The 26,205-nt window shown below is 48.0% G+C and overlaps 1 long non-coding RNA gene across 1 annotated transcript; it reads right to left on the bottom strand.

Moving 5' to 3' along the window:
- Positions 1 to 566: 566 nt before the first annotated feature.
- LOC125718194 (uncharacterized) lies at positions 567 to 26,081 on the bottom strand. The gene is made up of 4 exons (XR_007384799.1): positions 26,003 to 26,081; positions 25,625 to 25,891; positions 22,749 to 22,862; positions 567 to 737 (listed from the first exon to the last, which is right to left on the bottom strand). It is a non-coding gene; the product is annotated as an uncharacterized LOC125718194 (long non-coding RNA).
- Positions 26,082 to 26,205: the final 124 nt, after the last annotated feature.

The following is a 26,205-nucleotide window of genomic DNA, read 5'->3' on the forward strand; positions in this document are numbered from 1 at the left end:
TTCCCAGCGTAATCCCCTGATTACATTCATTTATATTTCCCAAATTGTTTAAACATCAAGTTTCTATTCTTTTCCTCAGGTTGAAAAAAATTGCCTTTATTCCAGGAGTCTATTTGGAAGCGTACAAGTCCGTAGTGCCTTTCTTTAGAAAATGTTATATATCGTGTGGAAACTCACTGTTGTGCATTCTGCATTAAATGTGGGGTAACGATTACCGTGGGTCTGTTTATATCTGCATGCTGTCTCCTGGCGCCGGGGAAATGTTTATCTCTTAAGGAGTATGGCGCCGAGGCCAAGCGAAGAAACTGAAATGGATCAGAATATATTTAGTTTCTTTTTGGTAGGAACTGCAATTTAATTATGATTTTTCCCTGGGAAAAATATCTGTCTTGATGTCTAGATCTTTGAACTTAATAAACATTGAACAATACTCATTCCCCAAGGAGGGAGGAATTTTATTCGAAAAACATTTAGTTACACAGTCGGTTTAAAAGCACTCTTAATTCTTAAATAGACTGAGATGAAGGATACGGACTAGGCTCTGCAGTCTTTACAGAAAAACATACGTTTTGAAATCAACCTCTTCAGCATTAAGAGATATATCTGAGCACTCAGCTCTCATTTCTCGTTATAGTTGCATAAATGAGCAACTTCGTTAAAGCATAAATTGACATAATGAAAGGATCCTCTTATGCAGACCAGCGTCTTGCCTCTAGGGGTCTTCTGGGCTCGGGGGGCTGTAATAACAGGCAGAATTTGATCCTTATTACATTTTTTATTGGCGGATAGGCGCATACTGTTATGTAACGTGACGGGGGGGCTGGGGGGAGAGCGGTGGTTTGTCGCTGAATCGAGGGAGGGGGGTGGGTGGATCGCAGAAATATGGCGACACCTAGACACATTTATGCAGCTCTGGTATTCTGGTGGTGCAGGACCAAGGAGAACATGAAGAGTGTGACAGGGATGGAGATGTTCTTTGAGCTGCTTCTCTCTCCCCCGCCTCCCAAACAGAGGAGGGGGTGTCGGCTTTGAGCAGGAACAGGATGCTCTGCGGCTGAGTCACATGATGTGGTGCAAGGCAGCTCTGTCCAAATCGAACTGGTTTATTGCCATAGACCGCTACCCTCTTATGGCACTGGATTTTCGGATAAAGTACTAACCAACATTTGCAATACATCAGTAACTGAAATATTCTCTGCTCAGATAAAGGCATTAGATACGGCATTAAAAGTGTCACAGAAGGAGGAATATGAGCAGGTCTTATAATGGAGAGAGTATGTATAAATGTCCCATCGTCCCGGGTTACTCTCTGCCTCTCCTTTGCCAAAGCAACCGGAGGTGACTCAGGTATTTCTTTGCTCTCAGCCAATTGGGTGAGTCTGCTTGGAAGATCTGTGCTGCATCGCTATGTCCATTGGCTCATCCTGCCACAGTGCTCAGCTGTGCTACAGCTTATACTTGTCATGTTGAACAAATGTGCTCATAGTGGAATTGGTTATTTCTGTGTGTGTCCTTTAATTGGCCTTAGCAGATTTCAGTGGTCAGCCTTTCCTCAGGTCATGATGGTGCCCATTTCAGTGATCAGCTTATCCTCAGGGCATGATGATGCCCATTTCAGTGACCAGCCTTTCCTCAGGGAATGATGGTGCCCATTTCAGTGATCAGCCTTTCCTCCTGATGTGTTGATGCCCATTTCAGTGATCAGCCTTTCCTCAGGGAACGATGGTGCCCATTTCAGTGATCAGCTTCTTCTCAGGGTGTGATGGTGCCCATTTCAGTGATCAGCCTTTCCTCAGGATGTGTTGATGCCCATTTCAGTGATCAGCATTTCCTCAGGGAATGATGGTGCCCATTTCAGTGATCAGCTTCTCCTCAGGGTGTGATGGTGCCCATTTCAATGATCAGCCTTTCCTCAGGATATGATGGTTCCAATTTCAGAGACCAGCCTATCCTCAGGATATGATGATGCCCATTTAAGTGATCAGCCTTTCCTCAGGATATGATGGTGCCCATTTCAGTGATCAGCTTCTCCTCAGGGTGTGATGGTGCCAGTTTCAGTGATCAGCCTTTCCTCAGGATATGATGGTGCCCATTTCAGAGACCAGCCTATCCTCAGGATACGATGGTGCCCAATTCAGTGATCAGCATTTCCTCAGGGAATGATGGTGCCCATTTCAGTGATCAGCTTCTCCTCAGGGTGTGATGGTGCCCATTTCAATGATCAGCCTTTCCTCAGGATATGATGCTTCCAATTTCAGAGATCAGTCTTTCCTCAGGATATGATGGTGCCCATTTCAGAGACCAGCCTATCCTCAGGATATGATGGTGCCCAATTCAGTGATCAGCCTTTCCTCGGGATATGATGATGCCCAATTCAGTGACCAGCCTTTCCTCGGGATATGATGATGCCCATTTAAGTGATCAGCCTTTCCTCAGGATATGATGGTGCCCATTTCAGTGATCAGCTTCTCCTCAGGGTGTGATGGTGCCAGTTTCAGTGATCAGCCTTTCCTCAGGATATGATGGTGCCCATTTCAGAGACCAGCCTATCCTCAGGATATGATGGTGCCCAATTCAGTGATCAGCCTTTCCTCAGGATATGATGGTGCCCAATTCAGTGATCAGCCTTTCCTCAGGATATGATGATGCCCATTTAAGTGATCAGCCTTTCCTCAGGATATGATGATGCCCATTTCAATAATCAGCCTTTCCTCAGGATGTGTTGATGCCATTTCAGTGATCAGCCTTTCCTCAGGATATGATGGTGCCAGTTTCAGAGATCAGCCTTCCCTCAGGATATGACGATGCCCGTTTCAGTGACCAGCCTTTCCTCAGGATATGATAATGCCCATTTAAGCGATCAGCTTTTCCTCAGGTTATGATGATGTCCATTTCAGTGATCAGCCTTTTTGGGCATGTGAACTGTAAACTTAAATTCAATGTTATTGGCAGTGTGTAATCTTTAAAACCCAGAGTGTGAGTCTCTAAAAAAGCACAAGACCCTGAAACAGAATGGCTTTTCATTTTTGTCTAGACATAATAGCGCCCCCTTTTGGTACAGTAGCTCCACCGGTGTCTCAGGTGTTCCATCTCATTACAGTAGCAACTCAGCTGAGCCCAGTTTAGCATTATCCTCTTGGCAAGAGGAAGCTGGAGAGCCATATAGCTGCAAGCTGAATAGAGCAATTTATTCAAATATTTGCATAAATTTGCATGAGGCTTCAGGCTTCAGGAAATCTGCCTAAAATGCAGTTTACGAGGCCTCTTCGGGGAGGGTGTTGAAATTTGCATTTTAACAAGATTTGTTTTTTTATTGAAATACGCGTATCCAGATTGTTATTTGTTTTTTGTTTTTTTTTTCCAGCTGGTAGTTGTAGTCGTGCCAAAATCCGGTTACTTAATCATGCTGCGGTTTATCACGATTGGTGAGGTGTTGTTGCATAAGCAATTTATGAACAAGAGAAAATACTGGAAAACAAGAAAATGACACAAAGGCCCTAGGAGACAGGGAGCATTTTAGTTGCTACGATTTTATGATTAACTAATAGCAAACGACTAAATTTGACCTTGAATGCTCACAGGAATGTTAAATCAGAATAGCAGAGTTCTGCCTGGTATTTTCACAGATATCTGCATTGCACATGTGAATGTGCATATTACCCTCCCCATTTGACTCTCCAGAATAGCTCACCTGGACAACGGTATTACAAAACGACTTTTGAGGGAAGATTTTTGGAGCCTTCGGTCTGTAAATACCCACAGGGTCTGTTGGTGAATATACTGACTTTCTGAGCTTGAATAGTCTGCAATTCACCCAAAACAACAGTTATGCAAGTAGGTTAACGTGTAAACTGATAATGCAGCAGTAATAGGAGCTAACTGTGGGTTTGTTCATTATAGGTGAATAACTGGTGCCGTCTCTTTTCTGACATGATTGTAACAGGGCATCCTGGATAATGGCAAAGACATAGAGATATTTGGCCTAATTACCGTGCTTATATTTATAATTAAGCCTCATCTTTCCCAGGGGGGGTGGGGGGCTGTCTATGAAAGACGGCTGTGGTAGTCGTGGAGATTGCGAGCGGAAGTGATCCCGATGGCGAGCAGCTGCTCAGCCCTCGCATCTCCTGCATATTTACAGGTGGTGTGGTGGCGCTGCGTTGCGCTCGCCGGCCTGCAGACGCTCGCTGTCTGCTCATGGCGGCACCAGCACCTGACGGCCAGATGGTCTGATGAAAGCATTTCTTCTCCAAGGAAAGACATCAGAAACAGGGACTCTCTACACATTCCCAGCTAATGGCGGCACATTAGGGAGATCCGGCTGTGGTGGTTTTTCGGTTGGGGGCTTAAGATCACACTGTTGTGGAATTTCAGGACGATGTTCTCCCATGTTCAATCGCAAAAGCCCAGCGTAGACAGCACATGTGACCCAAAGCGTTTGGCCTTTGATTTGTTTTTTGGTAACGCTTTCTATGAATTCCACGTCCATAACAATCTATGAACACATTCATAAGGCGTTATAATGCATTCATAAGTCATTATAAACATGCCTATATTTATAAGAATGCATAACACATTATATCCATGTTTTTATGCATTATGAATGCTTTATGAAGTCCTAGTCTATAATGCATTATAGATACATTTATAAAACGTCCTTAATTCTTATACCAACCATTATAATGCATTATGAAGGTATCTATAATGCATTATAGATAGTAAAGTGTTACCATTTTCTTTTGTCCGGTCTGTGTTTGTACTTGTGTATTCAGCTGGCAGTTCTTTAACGATGCTTCTGAGGTACTGAACTGTTTTTTGGGGCTACAGGAGCCCCAGGATCTTGGCCTTTCTCAAGCTGGGCCTTTGGCTACCTGGATGAATCCGGGTTCAAGCTGAATGCCCAGCGCTGGTCTTATTGCCAGAGGAGGACAACTTCAGCAAAGTCTGATAGAGCGAGAGGAGTTCTGTGGGCGACCCGTATCTGACTTCTGTGGTACTTCTTCTGAATGCCCAATTCCCCCCAGATTCTTCCCACAATGCAATGTGGTATCGACCGATCGAACTGCAAACGGTAGAATGTTTCCAGGCTGCTCACGTGGCCGGTGCATGTGATTCGGAACGTGTTTTCATTACCGTGTGGTGAGCATGAGCAGCCGGTGCTGTGTTGGGGAGATGATTAGCAGTGTTGGCATGTGGGTCCAGCCCCGTCTGATCCGTCTCTGAGGAGACCTTGATCTTGGCACAAGTGTAAATACAGATCACTTTTATCCTGACAGTGGTGTGAATCACTGCTGTACTACTTGCTTAATAGTCAATAAGAGACATGAATTCTACATGATCTCTTAGGCATAATCTCCCGCCTTCTCTCCTCCCTTAGTTTCTAGTTGTCTTTCTCTATTTTTCTTTCCCGCTTCCTTGTTGAAAACAAATCAGAATAAAAAAAAAACTTGTGTTTTTCTGTCTTTGCCTCAGAAATAACCCCTGGGTTTGGAACAGATCTGACCACTGTGACTGCAGACAAAATAAAAGCTGAAATCATATAGATAAAAGTTCACGGGGGGAGGGGGGGGGTGGGGGGTGGATGAGAAGTATGGTTCTGATCTAGATGTTGCACTGGACAGACTCTCGTTAGGAATATCTCCTTGTCTCCTGTCCATCATCCCCATTCTTGAGCTTAAATCCATTATTGACTCATTGTGAGTAAAGGGGAAGCGTGTTAACCCCTTACTTGCCGTGGCACCTGTCTGAATTCCCGCCGACGCAGACAGCGCATAACCCACGGCGAAGGGGTCTCGGGGAGGTCGGGCAGCTCCGCGTTGATGTACCAGGTAACTGTAAAACATTGCATTTTCTCCCTGAGCTACTGTCATCTCCCCGTGGGCAAAAGCGTGGCCTAAATGCATGAAATGTCAGCGTGGGATGTACGCGAATGTGCCGATGTCTAAGCTGCAATGGGGGCGCTGAGCTGAGTGCGTGTATGTGGGAATTCCTCATCCGAACATAACTGTGAAATAGATTCACTTGCTGGCGTTTCTCGGCACTCGGAGGCCTCCCTGGGTGTGCTTTGTTTTTGCTAATCTCATGCCGTCACTTTCTCATACCCTCTTTATATTGGCTAAATCTTATTCTGTCTTTGCCAGCTGATAAGCTACTACTGTCTGTTGCTTCCAGGCCTGACATGTAAGCTATTAGAAGTCGCCACGGCCCGTGCAGGTGCCCTCTGATACAGGGCATTTCGTCATGGACTCCTCTTCTGTGCTCCATTCGATCAGTCTCCCCATTTGATGGGCGATTGTCTAGCAAACCATCAGTTTGTGTTCAATTAGTGTCTGCTTTTCTGATGGTGGAAGTTATGTCTCTGAAAGACTGCAACCTGTGCTGAGCAGTTCTTAAATTAAGGCTGTCATTTGTTTGTGGAAAAACAGTTTTCTTTTTTTTTTAAATTATATTTACGTGGCTGGTTTGGAGTAGCGCCACAAGCTCCCAGCTCCAGGGCTACGGGCGCCGCCGAGGAAGAGGGGAAGACACAAATAGCATTTAATGACAGCAGTGTGGGATAACTTAAACATGAAATAAGACAAATGACAGACAGGCCTTTGAGTCGAAGGTGACCGAGCGGATTTCTTTTGTCCCTGCAAACCTGAAAAACTCAAATTCTACCGGGTGAAGGAGGAATGGATGTGTGCATGACTTCTCCAACTTGACAACTTTCTCTGCATGAAAATTCCAGACATTTTCTGCCAAGTAATAGAACCTGTCGTGAATAGAATAGAATACCTATTAGAATAGGCCTTCCTAGGCAGTCGCTCCAAACTGTGCACGTCGAGGGCGTAACTCCTAAGGAATTCTTTAAGATGCCACGTCTAACATTGCAAGTTATGCTAATAGTAACTGATGTATATTAGTAAGGTTTCTTAGCTGGGCCAGTCCTGATGAAATATTTACATTGATGTATGGGGGCTTTATTGCTGGCTCTGTTTCAGTAAAGACTTAACAGTGGTACATCTTACGCTTAATAACAGGGCATTCATATACATACATTTAAATATGTGATAACAAAAAAATTCCAGTTACTAGTCCACTGTCATTAAGTAATAACATGACAAGGAAGCAAAATGAGAAGCAGAACAGAATCTTGTAGCACAACAGTCTGCAGATTTATATTTTAATTCATTCAACAAAAATTAGCAGTTGATTCTGAGATTTTGATGAAATTTAATAACTCTGTTCCCCTTCGAAACAAATTCTCATGCAATATTCACAAATAATATACACTTACATGGGAGGCCAATGAAATTACTCTCAGAATGTGTAAAGTGCACTTTTGAAGAAGATGACTGTAGGCTATGTAAGTACAGACTCTACCAGGACAAATAATATTCATTTTTCACAGTTACCACTGACCATTTGCTTGCTTAAAAACAAAGAGAATGAATCACTTTGGGTTAAAAGACACGATTTCAGTAAACTGGCATTCCAGAGAAGTAAATGAGCCTGAACCACACTCCAAATTTAACACCACAAATGGTTTGATCACTGGATCAGACTTGATTGTTTGACAATGCAGGATTTTCTCTAAAGCATCTCGCCTGGCTTTGAAAGCTTAGGCTGATTTGTTTTGTACAGCCCGATATTTCTGGGCCGGTGTCTTTGCACGCAGTACACATGCTGCACTGTAATTCCCACTGTCCAGAAAGCTTAAAAGAAATGCCTGCTTTCGTAAGAAGGGGGACTGTGACTGTCAACAGTTTTTGCCCAGCATACCAAACTGAACCCCTTCCCCGTGCCTGGTCCCCGTGCCCCTTCCCCGTCCCCGGTCCTCGTGTCCCTTCCTCATGCCCCTTCCTCGTGCCCGGTCCTCGTGCCCCTTCCCCGTCCCCGGTCCTCGTGCCCCTTTCCCATGCCCCTTCCCCGTGCCCGGTCCCCGTGCCCGGTCCCCATGCCCCTTCCCCGTGCCCGGTCCTCGTGCCCCTTTCCCATGCCCCTTCCATGTGCCTGGTCCCCGTGCCCCTTCCTCGTGCCCGGTCCTCGTGCCCCTTTCCCGTCCCCGGTCCTCGTGCCCCTTTCCCATGCCCCTTCCATGTGCCTGGTCCTCGTGCCCCTTTCCCATGCCCCTTCCCTGTGCCCCTTCCTCGTGCCCCGTCCCCGTGCCCCTTCCTCGTGCCCCTTCCCCATGCCCCGTCCCCGGTCCTCGTGCCACACGGCCCCGTTTGCCGTGTTTTTTTTCTCGAAGGAGCTCCCTCCCCTGAAACTTAATCTCATGTGTTCCCCCACAGAAACGTCGGCCGAAGCCAAATCTCCATAGAGGAGGGGGCTTCGGCGAGCTGCATGCTTTGGCAGGTCTGTGACCATACTGCCGTCTCTAGGACTAAATCCTCGCCGACTTGCACAGAAGCCCAGCTCTGTGCTGTTTAATTGAAAGACTTTGTGATCTGCCACGCCTGCCAATCACCGGGTCTGTGCTTGAGGGGCCGCAGCTGGGAGGCTTTCTGCTCCAGCTGCCATGTTTGATCCCATCTCAGCCTCCCCGTTTAGTCTCTAATGCCGACGCCCGGTGGATTTTATTGTATTATATTCTGCTAGCACTGTATTAATGTGCGTCTCCCCATGCTGGGGGCTACTACATGGAGCAGTAAATATTTAAATAAACTCAAAATAAATCACCCCCTCAGCTGATTTTGCTGACCGAGTGGGAAGGAGGGGGCTTGGTAATTTTTCACCGACCAGGGTGTTCCCCATCAGTATGTTCACTGACTGGGAGTGATTTGTGGAGTGGGTGTGGAGTCGATCACACATATATATGTGATACAATAAGTTACGAAATGGCACAAATGGCATCCTACTTATTCTCTTACTTAATCGCTTACTCGCTTACTTAATCGCTTACTTTGTACAGGGCCATCCCACATTGTTGTCGAATGCTGAAAGTGAGACAAGCGAGGAGATCGTGTCCACATTGAGTTGGGGCCTGGCCACCCTCCAGCCCGGCTGACTCACCGGCCCTGTGGGCCCGGCTCGGAACCAGCCACGTCGGCCCACCGTCGGCCCACACGTCCGTGCGACACATTGACAGGAAGCTGATGGCTTGCGTGCCGATTGCCTACGCAGTGATTACGTACGTGGCCTGCTCCGCCTGCGTAGTACCGCCGCTCCCGTCACGTGGAGAGTGATAATCACGGCATCACGGCATCGGTCCTTTGGTCTGGCCCCTTGTGGCAGCAGCCATCGCTGACTGAGACTGTGCAGGCTTGGATCTCAGGGCAGCTTCTACTGCTGTGTCTCCAAAAATGTGCTATATAACAAGAAATTACACAGCCAAAATGGCACACAGTGCAAGTGCTTCTGGTAAGTGTTTAATCGGCAAATAAATAACGTAGCTTGGATGTCCGTTAGTAGATTGAAGGAATGTATTGGGGACCAATGGCGATGGCAGGAACTCAAGGGGACCACACGCTGCCAAATTTAGCCCATCTCTTGCAGCTTCTTTGACGTTTAGAAAACAAATCCCAAATCTCACAAACTGTCAAAATGCAGAAAAGCTGGATTGCCTGTTCGGTGTCCAGCACACTGCTTTACAAATCCACAAGCAGCCGCTACATAGCTGCTTTCCTCCCTGCTAATACGCGCCCTCCGAGCCATGCTGAGAGTCAGCGTGTGCTGATTGGCTGTGCGGTTTGTGTTCACCGTGAGAAAGTGAGTAACCGGCTCTCCGAGCACTATGGCTCCCCACGCGTCCATTCAGCCCCCTGTCACAGCGTTTGAAGGGTGAGAATTGTGCTCCAGGCTGTAATTTAACCTGCCATACACAAGCATGTTCATTTCACTGTATCTCAAGCAGTAAGAAATGAACAGAAACTGGCTCCATTTCTGAGTTGTGTGGACGTGCATCTGGGATAAAGGTTGTTTAAACAGGTGTGTTTAAAGCAGGAGGGCAGCAGTGACGTATCACATGTCTGGGGCCTGAGTTCAAGTCTCTGCCCTGGTTCTACAGGTGTGGATTTTGCATGCCCTTCCTCTGTCACTGCGAGGTGCCCTCTGTGTTCTCTGGTAAGCCCCCCCCTCCACATCAACAATCCATAAACATGCTTAGGTTACCTGGAGTTACCAAATTGCCTGTGTGAGTCAATGGTGGGTGAGTGCGCCCCGTCCTGGGTTGTTCTCTGCCTTGCGTCTGTGGACCCCTGGGACAAGCGGGTAAAGATGGTGTCTTTAAAGGTTGCTCTGTGTTGAAGATATAATCACATGTGGAGAATCCATCCATATCAGGCAGCTTTAACTGGCGTATCCGTGTCGTTCTGTCCCACTGTCAACTTACTGTAACTCTTGCATGAATGTGTAAAGTCAGAATAAGGCCCAGGATTAGATAGCTCTGGTCCACTGGAGCGTGAGAGGCATTGCATAACACACACGAGGGGTTCTTAAGATCACGGCGTGGGGAGGAGTTATGCTAGATTTTTTTTTGTCTTCTCCATTTTGCATATATTTTTTCCCCCAGCCACATTCCCATTCCATCCAGCGTGTCTTTGTGCCTCTGTGGTGTAAAATGATTCATTTAATTGGGTCAATTTAGGATGGAGGGACTTGATGGACTCCGGGCACCTCTGCAGTGAATGCCTGGTTTCTCGTTGCTTCTCTGCTGTTCCTAAGAAGTCACCCAGGTTCGTTCATGGAGACAGGGTTTACTTAGCGGTAGTGCAGGGGCCTGGGCTGTGGCACACAGAAGCACACTGAGTGGAGCCTATTGGTTGACGGTGTCAAGAAGGTGACAGGCTTCCTTTCTGGGACAGGACTCCATCAGATATAGGCAGGCCTTACGCCTTGTGACTGGGAGCAAAAGTCCATCTCTAGAGGGTTTTAGTTAGAAAAATAGTTCATTTTCAATGTTAGCTTAGTTTGTCAGCCATTAAGTCCAAAAGTTTCCAGTAAAATTTCCCAGTTCCATCCCCTACAAACCAGTGCCCAACAATCTGGAGGAGATTTCTACGGATTTTTATTTTGTTGTGCTGATTGGTGCTGTGTGGTTATATTGTGGCCTAATGCGACATTACACGTATCTCAGTCACTGGCCCCTCCCTCCTCTTCCATCTGACAGCATTGGCCCGGGACACTTGCCTTAGCTGAAAGCTGATTGGGTCCCAAAATGCCCCCTCCCCTGTCACTCACCTATTCGCAACATGTCATTGGTTAATAATAGTTAGGGAAGTTGTCTCCAAATAAAAAAAAATCCTAGAATCACCACTGGTATTATGGCAGGTTGTCTCCTGCACCAATCATCACTCATAAATAAGAGATTCACTTCACTCAGCCAAAATCTCCTCTTTTGACCTTTTCATGACATACTGAGCAGGGCAGGGGGGGGCAGTTTAATCTGGGATAACTGGCACAGTCCCTGCAGGGAACTCAAGCCAAAGACTACAGTATCTTCGTGGTGAGATACTCTCTGTCGCATTACATGGTGGCTGTAGGGGGTGGGGAGGTGTGTTTTGGGCACAGGTGACAGGAGGCAGAGATGATGGGTTAGTCTGGGTGACAGGCATGTGGGGGGGTGAAGTGGCCCCAGTAGCTCAGCCGAAAATAGGAGCCCAGCCTGATGGATTTAAATACCAAGTCCGAGGGGACACTCAGGGGCGTGTGGGGGGCATCTGTAAGTGCCCCCAGCCCTACAGCTCTCTGTGCAGTGTGGGGCAGCGTGTGTGCTTGTAATCACGAGGTCGCCAGTTCAAACCCAACCTCAGCACGTCTGTGAGTCCTTGAGCAAGACCCTCAACCCCCAGCTCCCTGGGCGCTGCCACGGGTGGCTGCCCTTCGCAAGCAGGTCTGTGTTGAAAATATAACAAAAGACGAAACCATCCATCCATCCATTTTTCAAACTGCTTATCCTACTGGGTTGTGGGGGGTCCGGAGCCTATCCCAGAAGCAATGGGCACCAGGTGGGGAACAACCCAGGATGGGGGGCCAGCCCATCGCAGGGCACACTCATATTCATGCAGACATTCACACCTACAGGCAATTTAGCGACTCCAATTAGCCTCAACATGTTTTTGGACTGTGGGGGGAAACCGGAGTACCCAGAGGAAACTCCACACACATGTGACCCAGATGGAGACTCGAACCCGGGTCCCAGAGGTGTGAGGCAACAGTGCTAACCACTGCACCACCATGCCGCCCCCAAGACGAAACCATCGAAGTTAAAATACCACAGAGGCATTCTTATCGATATTGTCCAATAACCAAACTGCTGTTTCTTAAGGGTTTAGTGCTGAAAGAAGAGGCCTCGTGATTTCATTATATCACAGATGCCGTAAGTATTGCTGGGGAATGTTCATGGAGATCGATATGAATCGGATCTGGCGGTAGCAGATTTTGTTTTCTGTTTTGTTTCCAGTTCATGTTTATTTACTGGATGCATTTCACAGAATGCGCCGAACTACGACAGCGTGAATTGTAAGGCTGCCAATGAGAAGCCAGTCGTCCACATCGGCAGACATGCTGCTTACAGTGGAGGCCCGATTTGTAGTTTTAATTGGAGCCCATTGCGCTAGGGATCCGGTCTTTGAGTTGTCATAGCTGCCGTCTGCCTGTGACCCACAACTCAATCAATCCGGGCCTCAGCCTGTTATGTCGATCCAGTCCACAGCCGTTTTGTTAATCCAGTCCACGACCTGTTATGTCAATCTGGTCGGTGGCCCATTATGTCAATTCAGACCTCATTATGTGGAACAAGTCCTCAACCCGTCATGTATTGATTCAGACCTCAATCCATTATGTCGATTCAGTCTTTAGCCTGTTATGTTGATCCAGACCTCATTACATCGATTCAGACCTCAGCTCATAACGTCAATCTCATCCTTGGCCCGTTACGTCGATCCGGTCCCCAGCCCGTTATGGCAATCCAATCCTCGGCCCATTACATAGAACAGGTGCTCGCCGTACTGTATTACATCAATTCAGTCTTCAGTTCTTTATGTCGATCCAGACTTCTATCTGTTACGTCAACCCCATTTCTCTATGTCAATCTAATCCTCAGCTTGTTACACTGATCAAGTCTTCAACCTGCTATGCCCATCTGGTCCTCAGCCCGTTACATCCATCTGGTCCTCGCCCCATTATGCCCGTCCGGTCCTCGGCCCGTTACGTCTATCTATTCCTGAGCCCGTTACGTCCATCCAGTCCTCGCCCCCATTACATTCATCTGGTCCTCAGCCTGTAACATCCATCCGGTCCTTGGCCCGTTACGTCCATCTAGTCCTGAGCCCATTACGCCCATCCGGTCCTTGGCCCATTACGTCCATCTAGTCCTGAGCCCGTTACGTCCATCCGGTCCTCGCCCCATTACGCCCATCCGGTCCTTGGCCCGTTACGTCCATCTAGTCCTGAGCCCGTTACGTCCATCCGGTCTTTGCCCCATACCGTCCATCCTGTCCTCGCCCGGTTACGTCCATCCGGTCCTTAGCCTGTTACCTAGTGTCCCTAACGTCTTCCTCCTTTCTCCCCGCAGCTCTATGCAAGCCTCTGTATGCCTGAAGACATAAACCTGAGCCAGCAGCAGAATTTCTGTATTCCAGAAGCTCGACGAGCCAGTCCCTCTGATACGTTACCTGCTGGGTGCAGACACTTTGAGTTGCTGGCCGTGTGGCCATGCGCGCTTTTCATCAGCAAGCTAAACAGGTGCTGGTGAGAGAGTGTTTACACGCCTCGTTTTAATGCAGGTTCTTCCCCAGGACAGTCTCTCCTTCCACTTTGAAACTGGCTCCTTCCCTTTGGCAGGAGCACCCCCCTCCCCCGTTACCCATGCTAGGTGGTTTCTGTTTAAAAAAAATTCTTTTAAGTTTCTTTAGAAAAAGTTGTTTGATCACTATAGATCCACTGGGTTATGGGCTCTTTTAACTAAACTTCCCCCAGATATGCGGCTTCCTTCAGCTGCCTTTCCTACAGATACTGGCAGAGATGAGGAGCCTCCCCAACATGCCATGCACTACCACCACTGATATATCCTTGGTCCCTGCTGTGAAGATCTGATTCGCATTTTCTTTTCTTTTTACCGTCCATTTGCTGTTATCTTCCGTGTGACACGCGGCTCGTTGTTCACAGGGTGGCGCCGTGCGAAGGTGGAAGGCAGGGGGGGGGGGGGGGGGGGCGCTAATCCGATTCACGTAATTCTAGTTGAGGTAGCCGCAGGGTGGCTATAAGCTACATGTTATTCGAGGATATTTAACCCCCCCCCTGGATCACGTGCGCACCCCTCCCATTGGCCGTGGCGCAGTGGTCCTCAGAAGTGTTTTCACACTGACAAAAATCCTAAAAAAGCAGGGTCATCGTTCGGACAAAACTGCTACATCATGCGTCGTGAAAGTAAAATAGTAGTTTTGCAGTGTTGCCCATTTATACAGGAAGCTGCTTCTATAAGAGCAGACAAGCGCTTTGTGGAACAGAGCCGCCCCCCGGGATATGAACCAGTAACCACAAATTCAACTCATTAATTTATGCACAACAGAGTTTTGTTAACTAATGTCTACTAAAGACTTCAGTTTAATCCCCCTCCCCAGGGTGCTGGGGGCCCAGGTGGTGCCCCCCCCCCCACCAGATGTGCCTAGCAGCTGACATTCTCCGATGAAGTGCTAAATGATCTCTGTGCCGGTGGTGGGGCTCGTCCTCCCTGCTTACTGGCGTTTTGTTCTCTCTGTTAGTTTGCCCCTTCCGCTGGCTCTGGGTGATGGCATCGGCCATGACAGTCTGCCTGCGGGGGCCGTTTCCCAGTTTGGCGGGGGGTGAGCCCTCAACCCGGGCCAGAGCCCCGACAGAACCACAAAATGGGTTTGTATGCTTGGAAGTGGGGGGAGTTCATTGTGTGATTATTATGGGCTGGGGATTTTTTTTTGCTTGCTGCATTATCCCACTGTAAGTAAAAAAAGGCGGCTGGTATTTACAGATATTTTCCTTTCAGCTGAGCGTCTGCATCGTCTAGCATCTGCTGTGGATGTTCGCACCTCGCCGCTGGTGTTAATGAGATGTTTGTGTTAACGAGGCCCAGCTGAAGGATATCACTGTGGTGGGGGGGGGGGTGGGGGGGTTGGTCTTCTCTGGCTGTGTCTTCCCCCTCCTGCCTGTAATACTGTTCTGCTGTTTATCAATTCCAACATAGCGTTGTCGTCCGCCCCCCCCAACCCTTGGTCCACCTCACTTCCTCAGCCCAACTCCATACCTGTACCATTTTATCCCTTAAGCATACGGCCCACGTACTGGTGCGCTTGTGCTACCCCCCCCCCCAGCTAATTCTAGCCAGTTTTCATTTGATCACATCTCATTCTGCCCGCCCCACACATCCCTGTGTCTGCTGGGATGAGCTCTGGGTCTGAGAAAATCCCCTCACTGGGACCCGCTGTGGTCAGTAGAACCCACCTTCCGGACTGTTTATAGAACTCAAGATGCTCACCGTTCACGCCAACGCAGAACTCACTCGGTGGTATGGGCTAGCTTTACAAAGCCACCCCCCTCAATAATCTGCTTTTTGGTTCGTTCCAGGTTTTATATAAAAAACAGGCAACAATTAAGGAATTCTGTGTCTAACAGCAATAACTGTACAGACAGCCCCCAGCTTCCTGTCCCCCTACGCCTTTATGTCAAATTTGTAGCTAAGTCGGAAAAACAATAATGCACTAATACTAATAATTGTAGAGTAATAATAAATGTGATGACACACAGTACTGTACCTTGAGCTGATGAACCGCTGAAGCTGTGCAATGTTTTCACAAGTATTACAAAGAATTGCGTTCTCGTTACAAGCCATTGTATTTGACCTGAATTTTTTATATAATTTGCTTTATGGCAGTCTGTTCGTATGTACGAGTTGGCCGTCAGCTGGACGTCCTTAACCCGGGGACTGACTGCATTCAGTAATACTTTACATTAACTGCATATTCATAATGCTGTGTAGGTTGGGGCTGATTCAGAAAGTTTCCAGTTCCAAGACCCTTAACCCCAATTGCTCCGGGGACCGGCTGACCCTACCGTCTCCTCTACACCAGTTCCATGAGGTGGCCTCCTGGGATGCTTTTCCAGCTCCTCCTGCTGAAGGAGGGCCCCCATATATGGTGAGCACCCATTGCTGTGTTTAGGTCAGGTGGCCAGGTCATGTGACGTGACACTCTATCACTCTCCTTTGTAGGCAGCTTGGCATGTCCAGACTTCTCCTGGTCCTGAAAATTAAAGCTATTATGTTTTGTTCACTGATACTGATATGAATGCGATGCTTTAAGAGACGCTAAGGTACATTTACATACTGCTTAGTAATGTTCTGTGAGTGTTTGATGGATCTGCTCTCAATGTGCTTCGCTACCCTCTACTCTAAGGTGTCATTCAGCAATCGACAGCAGAGTGACATGCTATTTGCCATAGTAAAAAGGGGGGAGGGGCTTCTGGAGTGGCCTGGAGCTGTGTTATGTCACAGGAGCAGGTGGAGCCAGAGGAACTTGGGGGGCTGGACGCCGGCCGGCCTGAGCCCATATCAGCTCCAGCAAAGCAGCTAAATAATAATAGTAAGGCAGGCGCAGGGGGGCTGCGGCCGCATGCCGGGTGCAGGAGAGCGGCCCAACCGCCCTTCTGCCAAGTTGATGATGTCATGTACCCGGGACGGGCTCCAGGTCCGAGGGGACGGCCGGGGGCTCGGCGAGGGAGGGGGCGGCTCACCAGTGCTGGAGAGCGCGCACAGCCAAATCCGCGATGCACCTGAATATATTTGCATCGCATTTTTTACAGCGGATGCTGCTGCGGGCCATAGAGGGAATAGTGCGGTTACTATGGAAATGAGCCATGCAAACGGACCAGCGAATGCTCAGGCCAATGCACCCATTCCCAGAAAATGTTTATATTTGTAGCGAATCCACATTACAGCTAATTTGTCATTTATACTACAGTTATGGGTTCAATTTCCGTGTGACGTAAACTTTTTACTTTAGGGCCTTACTCAAGGGCCTAGTGGTGAAATGATTCTGTTGGCCCTGGGATTTAAACCAGCAAGGTTCTGCTCACAGCCGCAGACCCCTCCCCGCCAAATAAAATAAGAAAAGGTAAGAACTTCGTTGGTGTCTAACAGGAAGGTTTTCTTTTCCAGCAGTATTACTGAGATCTCAAAATGACTCTCCAGATTGGCGATATGAATTGTTGTAATAGTGAGACTGTAAAACTTCCACACCAGTCACCAGTGTGATCGGAGCCTGACTCTACGATTAATATTCATTAGTGTGATTGGTTGTTGATTATCTTACTCTTGGTTCCCTATATATGTAACAGTTTACTGGGTGACTGCGATTGGGCTCTCTAATTATTATCAGCCTCCCTTTCAATTGGTGACTGGGCTCTGTCATGAATATGCAATAATGTACTTGGTGATTGGTGATCTTGGAATTGGCTGTCTCATTAATATTAATCAGTTTACCTTGTGATTGGTGATTTAGCTGAAGTTGCATGAGAATATTCATGAGCGTGCCTCGCGGTTGGTGACTGTGGTTGACACTCTTGAATCTTATTTCAGATGCCCTGGAATTCAAGATCTCCCCGTCAGCATCCGCTTGAAGCTGCTGAGCACATCGCTGAATGTGCCGGGAAAAAGGCCAGCTATTTATTATTAAGGAATAAAGCAGCAGGTTCGCACATTATAATTTTACGATTAGCTCGTCTCCCTGCCACTCGGCCTTTCCTGAGAACACTGGGCCGAGAAGATTACTTCACGATCACGCTCTCAAAGTCAGCCCACTCTCCAAAACAAGCCCACTCTCCAGTTCCCTGCTTCTTGGACGCACTGATCAATCCAGCAAATGATTCATAGCACTGTAACATTAACATCATAATTACCTTTGATTTTTTTTCGCACTTCCTGATATTCATATAAAAATAATTAACCTTTTCGGGGAGGCTATACAGATGTGAATATATAGCTCTTTACAGCTGTTTATTGTGGATGATCATTGCAGTTAAAGATATTAATTTACAATTATTCTCATTTAGCATAAAAAATGTATAATCCTGAAAGCTGGAATTCTGCATTCAGTGACAGATGCTGTCTCTGCAGATCTAAGACACAGAGGGTCTGACTGTAAATAATTTGCTCTTCTAGTGGTTAGGATTAGCTAAAATAACCAGTAAAAACCTGCAGAGCTGGTTTTATAGATGCATATTTATAGAGCCGTGAACCTTCAGGGTCATGGAGGAACCTGCTCACAGTCCACCGCCCCCCCTCGCTTCCAGCGAATCGCTGCTTATTTTATGCTTTGGCTAAGGGGAGGCGTGCTTGCAGCCCAGCCTTCTCTGCTGGGCCTGAAGGATTTACAGGCCTTCAATCGTTTTGGGACTGTCAGGGGGTGTGATATGTAGAGCTGTGGTGGACTTGGAGGAAAGACTGGGAGTTCACACCTGAAGGGGGGGCTTTAGGACACATTATTTGGGTGCTGGGAAAACAATAACGGGCAGTTTCGGAATGAGTTATGGACTAAAAATTTTGTCGCCATGCCAACCGGCAAGACCATCCTGGTGTGTGGTCCTGTGGGCCTCTCCTGTGCCCTGAAACTGCAGCTGCTCTGTGACCCCAGATGCGGCGGTGGAGAGTCATCGCCGGGGGCCGCCGACGCCGGTTCCGATGCCGCTCTGCCTTCCGTTTCCCCGCGGCGCTTAACGAAGGGTCACATGCACACTGGGGGGGGGTGGGGGGGTCACGTGTCTCAGCTCCTGTTTATATCCCAGCCTCTCTTAATCCACCCGGGACGGAACATTTAGTAATGGGTCAGACGTGAAAGCGAGACTCGCCAGCTGCCTTTAGCTGCTCGCGCAGATTAGCCTGCATTAGAGCTTCAGCCGCCAGTCTGCAGCGCACACAGCATGTCAGCATGTGCCCTAGTTTCTCGCCCACTTCTCTGGATTTGGTGCGCAGTGATGTGTGTATCCCGTAAGTCACAGCGCTGCGAATTATGAGGATTCTTTCAAGTGCACTTCCTTCGACTTCATTCCCCAGACAGGTGAGAGTTGCAATAATAAAGATACCACATGTACAGTGAAGTCCCACCGGAAGGAATTACAGCCTTAGGATTCCTTTAGACGTTCGTAGGTTTTCTGGGGTGTTTAAGGTGGAAGGAAGGCGTTGGAGCAGCGAAGCATCAAGTCTAAAGCTGGCTGCCGTGGATCTGTTTAATGTTTGTTTGTCAGCAGATCTGAGATCAAGCCTTGTGGTCTGGCCCTCAGTTTCTGAGTACTGGACTCTAGTATTCAGTATTTGGTCCATGGTTCCTGCACCCTGGTTCTTGGTCCCAGGTCCCATGTCGGTGACAGAAGGTGCCCATTTCGTGCGCCAGCAGTTTTATCACTTTACGTATTTTGTACACATTATTATCCAAAGATATCCATTTTGTATGCATTTTTTTTTTTTGCGGTAGCAGGACCAGCCAGCGCTTGGAGCAGTTAAGGGGCTAGCTGGGCTGACATCACTCTGCTAGCTTTGGGATTTGAACCAGCAACCTTCCGATCACAGATGCAGAATCCTGTAAATGTGTTACAGTTGTCATAGTTGGGATTAGGGTTTTTCTCATAGAAATTAAAGGAAGGTCCCCTCAAAAATCTGAATATATGAACTGTGTGTGTGTGTGTGTGTGTGTGTGTCTGTCTGTCTGTCTGTGTAATGGTAATAGTTCCTACCCTGACGTGTCTCTGCTCAATATCCACCCCCCCCCCCCCCCCACTTGTGACCAGCTCCTCCTGCTTCCCTATTTTCCACGACAAAGAGCCTTGGCTTCCCCGTTAAGTGCCACCCTAAGACACATGCGAAAATACCTGCAGGATTCATTTTAAATATAACATGCTGATGTTCTGTCTGCACCGAGGCAGCAAAGCACCATCAGTGACAAGCTTTTAAAGGTCAGAACTGACAAGATAGCAGCTTGGTTACCAGAGAAATTTAAAGCTGTGGACACAGACGTTTACACCCACAATCGGGCAGAGAACGCTTAACTGGCAAAAAAAGGTTTGGGCTTCCGGGGAATTTGGGGTTATGGACATTCACCAGTAACCGGGGAATGTAGCATGACTCTCACTCATGCATGTAAAATACAAAGAAATAAATGCATGAAATAAACGCTTGAAATACAAATTCCCACAACCCTGACCAGGGGATGGATGGATGGATGGATGGAATATACAACTACAATATCATTTATAGGAATATATTTTTACAGATCCAAGGAATATGAGTATTTAAAATACACACGTATATTCAAATAGGTTTGAAAGGTAACATACTTACAAATATATTACATTATGGTGTATAGAGTATATTATAATATACAATATACTGTATTACTGGTGCAGTTTATTGGCTGAAAAATAATTACAGTGTAATATAAACCTAATCCATACACATATAATAATAATTGATACTTTATTGATCCCCATGGGGATCTTTATGCCTCCCTCAACTTGCTCTTTATAGAGTAAGCTGCCTGCAAAGGACAGCCAACCACAGCAGGCCCCAGGAAACTGGAGGTTATGGGCCTTGCTGAAGGATCCACAGATATACTGAGGCTGGGTGTGAACCAATCACCTGCTGACTACAGGCACACAAAGGCTTAGGCCATTGCGCCACACGCTGCCCTAGGGTAAAAGTTCTTTCCTGACTGGGAATCGAACCTGGGTCATGGCGGTGAGCGCGCAAAATCCTAACCACTACACACACACACACACACACACACACACACACACACACAGACAGAGAGGTTCGTAATTATATCTTTGTGGGGACTCTCCATTCATTTCTATGGTCCCTATAATGTAATATAAACCTAATTCTCTCCCTCCCCCCACACCCACCTCTAGGACTCTGGTAGCACTGGACATCAGTTTTGTAATAATAGAGTTTCACGGAAAGCTCATTCAGCTTGATGAGTTTGAGGTATGAGGACAAAGGTAAAAAAATAATCCTCGAAGATTGAGCAGAAGATTCTGTTTCAGCAAAAACAGGTCATATCACAGCCAGAGGTTACTGAGGGCACCCCCGCCCTGAGAGAGCTAGGCACAGGCTGCCCCCATCAGTAAACAAGGTAATTCTCTGTTTTTCTTGCTTCTCATGAAACCACTTGGTTTTTTGTCCATTTTTGTTCACAGATGTCTCAAAACTTTTTCCTGCTCTTTTTCTAACTCTTCGTATTCTTGCATGTTGTCCTATAATAGTAGAAGCATTTTCAATGGGCCTTTTTTGCAGTGACACAGAACTAATCATTGCCTTGGATGATGAATTTGTGTTCCTCGTGGTGTATTGGAAGGAACTGGGCAATTTTTCATGAGTTATTAAAGGACTTCCTAGATGGAAACCTGAGTATTCGGTGCTGAAATGATTTTTCACAAGCATGCCAGACGTGGGTGTAAGTGTCAGAAACCAGAAGGGCAGGACGACCATTTCGGGAGGGGGGGGGGGGGGGGCGGGGGGGGGCGATCTGAGAGCCAAAAGCTAGCAAGAGGAATTGAACTAGCGGCGTTTATTGATCCTGCCATCTGCAATCAGGTCTCCCTCATGCCGTTCCCTCTCCAAACGACGATATGTTCCGTGATGTTAGGCTCCCAAAACACCAGGATTCAAGTGTGCAGGTTTCAAAAGCTTGGATGTGGGAGCACTCCCCCTGAGCAGCAAAGGCATGCTGAAGGACCCAGCCGGGAGACCCAGCCGGACGGCTTCTCCAGCAGCACGGGGAATAATTGCAGGTCAGAAATCACCTCTTTGCACACTTGAAGTGTTGTGTTTTGCAGGTTAGTTTCTCTTCCTAGTGGTTCTGATGATACTTCAGTGAAATGACCTGTCCCTTTCCTTACCAGCTGTGGCCAGAAAATGTCCTGTTAGGAACTGCGCGTGGTACCTTAGGGCGATTAGAATTGCCCCCAGGTGATTGACGTCCTTGGTGTGTGAATGTAGCACTGTCAAAAAAGTGTGCTTATTTCACAGCCATCAGGAGACCTGTGAAGGAAATCATCCGGTCCAGAAGGAGCCGAAGTTCTCCAGTGGAGCTCTCCTGTGTGAGGCAGGGGAGACAAGGCTGGAAGCAGGCGGGACTCGGGTGCCGTTTGAGGATGTGGGTCCCTCTGCTGCTCCTCTCGGCAGTTTGGGTTTCCTGTCCAGCACAGGTAGCCGCCCAGGCCTTCACTGGGCTCTGTGATTAGACTGCTTGTTTTTTCTCCATGATGCTTGTCATCTGTAGGATCGGAGTTGCTTTCTGTAGGTGTTATGTTCACGTCTTAGGGCTGAAAGCCAGGGGCAGGAGAGTGATCTGTTCTCCGTCTCGGCCACAGGATACACGCCCAGACTGCGACCCCCAAATTCCCCTTTACTGTATGGCCCAACAACCATTTTGTATTATTATTTTTTGTTTTGCTGATGCCAAAATGGTGCCTTTTAAAATCTCCACTCTCATGCCCAAATACAGCGTTACTGGGGCTTATGCCGGAATGCTTGGGTTTTGTATCCCGAGAAGAAAGAGGCAGTTTTATTATAGCACACTTCCGTCTCGCTGAAACGCCACGGTCGGCCGCTGCTTTCCCACGGGGGCGGGAGCACATCGCCGCCATCGCAGCCATCGCCGGCGTCCCCCAAGAGATGCTTTTATCGGTCTCTCAGCAACGCAGCTGCCAGTGGTTTGAGTGTCTTTATGACTCTGTCTATTTCATATCAGTGGTTATTCTCACACACACACACACACACAAACAGGCGCGGAATTACAGACCTGCTAGCCTCCCACCTACACGGATTGCCCTCTTCTCTTTCATTATCTGTTTCTTTAAACCCTCCTTGCTGTTCTGTATACAGGAGCTTCAGTGCCCAGGGTGGCCAGATTACTCTGGAATGACAGAAAGAGTAAGAGAGTGGAGATGCTGAGCTATTCCCCTTTCCCCCTCAAAAGCAAAACGTGTATGATATTTTATTTGCTTTTTGTACAAGCAGAAGTGAGACGGAATATACAAGCATAGCACCCTCAGATAATGTGCACCGTCACTGTTGGGGGGGGGTAATTTCAGATGCACTGTTAGTGATTTTGTTGTGGACCTGGCACTGGCAAAAGTACAGCTACGTGGGAGTCCTTTATTTTTACCAGAGGGTGAATTTGGGGTCAGTTGTTGTTCCAGCACCCTTGGAGTAATTTTCAGGATAAAGGGCCTTGGGATTTGAACTGGCAACCTTCTGGACCAAGCTATTTAAGTCCCCTATGATCATATCCCAAACAGGAGAATGAGCATGTGCTGACCCCAGTAGCTGTAAAAGGCAGGATTCATTCCCCAAGCCTCATTTACGGAGGGATTAATGGCAGTAGTGAGCAGAAAACAAGGAAGGCCTACTGCGGGATGTGGTATCCAGTCTGACCGCAGAGTTGCAGATAACGAGGCGGTATTAATAAATGTAACGGAGTAGCAGGGATGAATCGGGAATGCTTGGGGTGGTGTGATTTGCGGACAGCAAGACCTGCAGAGAAGGCGCAGTAGCTGCAGAGGGAGGCTGGGAGTTTGGAAGGACGCCCCGAGCTTTCAGCAGACACGTGACTGGCTGCGAACGCTGAGCTGAAGCAGTCTGCTAAAGGAGATTAAGCTCTCTTTGGTGAGATCGTTACCGTAATTCGAGCTAGAATTAAAGGCAGTGTGTCTGATGCTGTGCGAATGTGTCGCCTTTCCCCGGCTGTGTGTGTGACTGCAGCACGGGCAGCACTGACGCCACTGGCGGTTTGTGGTCCGCATCTGGCACACAGGTAGCCCGTGACTGACCCATGCCAAGCCCACGTCTGGCACACAGGTAGCCCGTGACTGACCCATGCCAAGCCCACGTCTGGCACACAGGTAGCCCGTGACTGACCCATGCCAAGCCCACGTCTGGCACATAAGTAACCCGCGAATACTGGATGATGAACCAATGGTGTGGCACCATCCCTCTCAGAAATGGATCAGGCCTCCATATTTGTATTTAAAACTGGTGAGCAAAGAGATCACTATCTTCTGAGACTTAATGTGAAGTGAGCTTTGCACAGAGACGGTGGCTGGAGTCACTCGTGGGAGAACGGGAAAAAAACACCCAAGAGTGAATATGTGTGACTGTAGTCTTTGATTGGTGCTTTGTCAGAGATTAGAACAAATTAGTGGAATATATGTCAACAAAATGTATTTCTTCTGAATAGTCAGACGAAAAAAAGGCATCACGGCCAAAATTTTTATTAGAAAATGTAGTGTTTCAGTTTTTATAATTTTCCTTTTACTATGCCCCTCCCCCACGATGCCTCTCCTATATTTGGTGCATGTCTGCTCCGTATCGCGCGTGCGGAAGGACAGGGGCGTGGTCGACACAGAGATCAGCCAAATGGTCCATTTCTAATATTACTATATTTATGCGTTTTGGCAGACTGGGAAGAAGTCTCTTCTTCATCTGACCCCACAGCGAGTAGCTTCTGAGTTTGCGGAGAAGAGATTAACCTGCCCACCAACATCAGAGACACACACAGGACTCAGCTCCTGCTTCCCTCCATCACTTTCTTTGGAAACGAAACTGTATTTCCTGCTACATTGAAATGCTTCTCCTCTTTTGAGAGGAGACACACACAAGGTGACACACAGGGTCAGGCTACTTATCGGGCGGTCCAGGCCTACTTCAGGCAGTTACAGGGCCTGCGTAAGAGTCCCTCAGAGATGGGATTCAAAGCAGCAACCTTCCGATCACAGACACAGAGGTCTAATGCGCACCCTGGATAAGTACAACTGTACTCCCCTTATACCCCTTTCCACGACCTTCCCTGTGTTGTTTTAGGACATGCTGGAAGGACGCCAGTGGCCAGGCAGACGAGAACCCTCCATTTTCCCATGAAACAGTCCTTCACAAGAAAAGAAAGCTAATTAAAAACCAGGGCGAAGGACAACGCGATGCTTGTACTCCGATTGCTCATAATTCACGCACGGAGTAGGCCGGCACGTTCTGATAAAATGTTTTATTAATAATAAAACACTGTAACACCTCACACGCTCTCTGTTTCCCCAGAATCCAAGCGTCCGTCACGCCCGGAGCTGTCGCGACGTGATTGGTCAGCCGCTTCCTCTATTTATTAATCTTTCCGAGGTGCGATAAGGGCACATGCAGGAAACCTTCGCTGCCAAGCTCCTGGGGAGCCTGGGTGGAGTTTAGCCTGGGCCACACGCGCGCACAGCACGGCTCTGACGCAAGCCCTCTGACACCGTGCTGACGAATCCGGCGTGGCAGGCGGGCGGAGGAACACGCTCCTCTCGAAACGGGGCGTGTGCAATGGCTGCTGGGATCGTCTTTTTCGGATAGATTGCGGAAACAAGCCGTTAGGGAAAAGGGTGACAAGGTAGCCACCTCACTGCTGTTACATAGACTCAGATATGAACGAATTACTCATTTTTTATTGAATTAATGTTCTCAGGTCACAGCAGTGCTGTAACTGTATATTAGACAGAAAAAAATAATAATTCACCGCTATGGCGAGGGCTGAAAATGATTCCCCCACCACTTCAAAGGTGCCACTTAAATAATACTCCAGGAAAATGGTGCCTTTAAGGGTACAAATGCTCGCAGGATTAACTTGTTTTCCACACAGCAGTGCCCCACCTCAGCCAGCGGGCCTGTTTCTGCTCCCTCCGATTCTGCCATCTGTCCAGTAATCCCCTCCGCCCCGCACATCCTCCGCGGCCGCTCTGCCAGCTCCTCCCGTGTGACTTTGGCCCAATCAGGGTCCGCGGGAACTGGAGTCAGCTCCGGGGCCGGCCTCGTGCTTCTCTCCCGGGCGGGCGCTGGATGAAACCCCCCCAGTACGCCACGCCTCGTCCGGCCGTCTGCGTTTGTAACCGGTTAGCGCCCAGCGCTGCCAAGGCCCCCCTACACACAGAAAAGAACTCATTTTAATTTAGGTTTAATTCCTTTTTTAATTCTTATTTTTTAATGCCATTTCATTACTGAGTCTTCTGTTTTTCTTTACGTTTCACTTACGTGCTACGTGTATAAATCTGTTAACCTTCGGATTGATAACATCCTCCCGAGCAATAAGGGCACATGCAGGAAACCTTCACTGCCAAGCTCCTGGTGAGCTTGGGTGGAGCATGGGTGGAGCTTGGGTAGAGAATGGGTGGGGCTTGGGTAGAGAATGGGTGGGGCTTGGGTGGAGCATGGGTGGAGCTTGGGTAGAGAATGGG

The sequence above is a fragment of the Brienomyrus brachyistius genome, chromosome 22 (assembly GCF_023856365.1).
Source record: "Brienomyrus brachyistius isolate T26 chromosome 22, BBRACH_0.4, whole genome shotgun sequence".
Taxonomy (NCBI): domain Eukaryota; kingdom Metazoa; phylum Chordata; class Actinopteri; order Osteoglossiformes; family Mormyridae; genus Brienomyrus; species Brienomyrus brachyistius.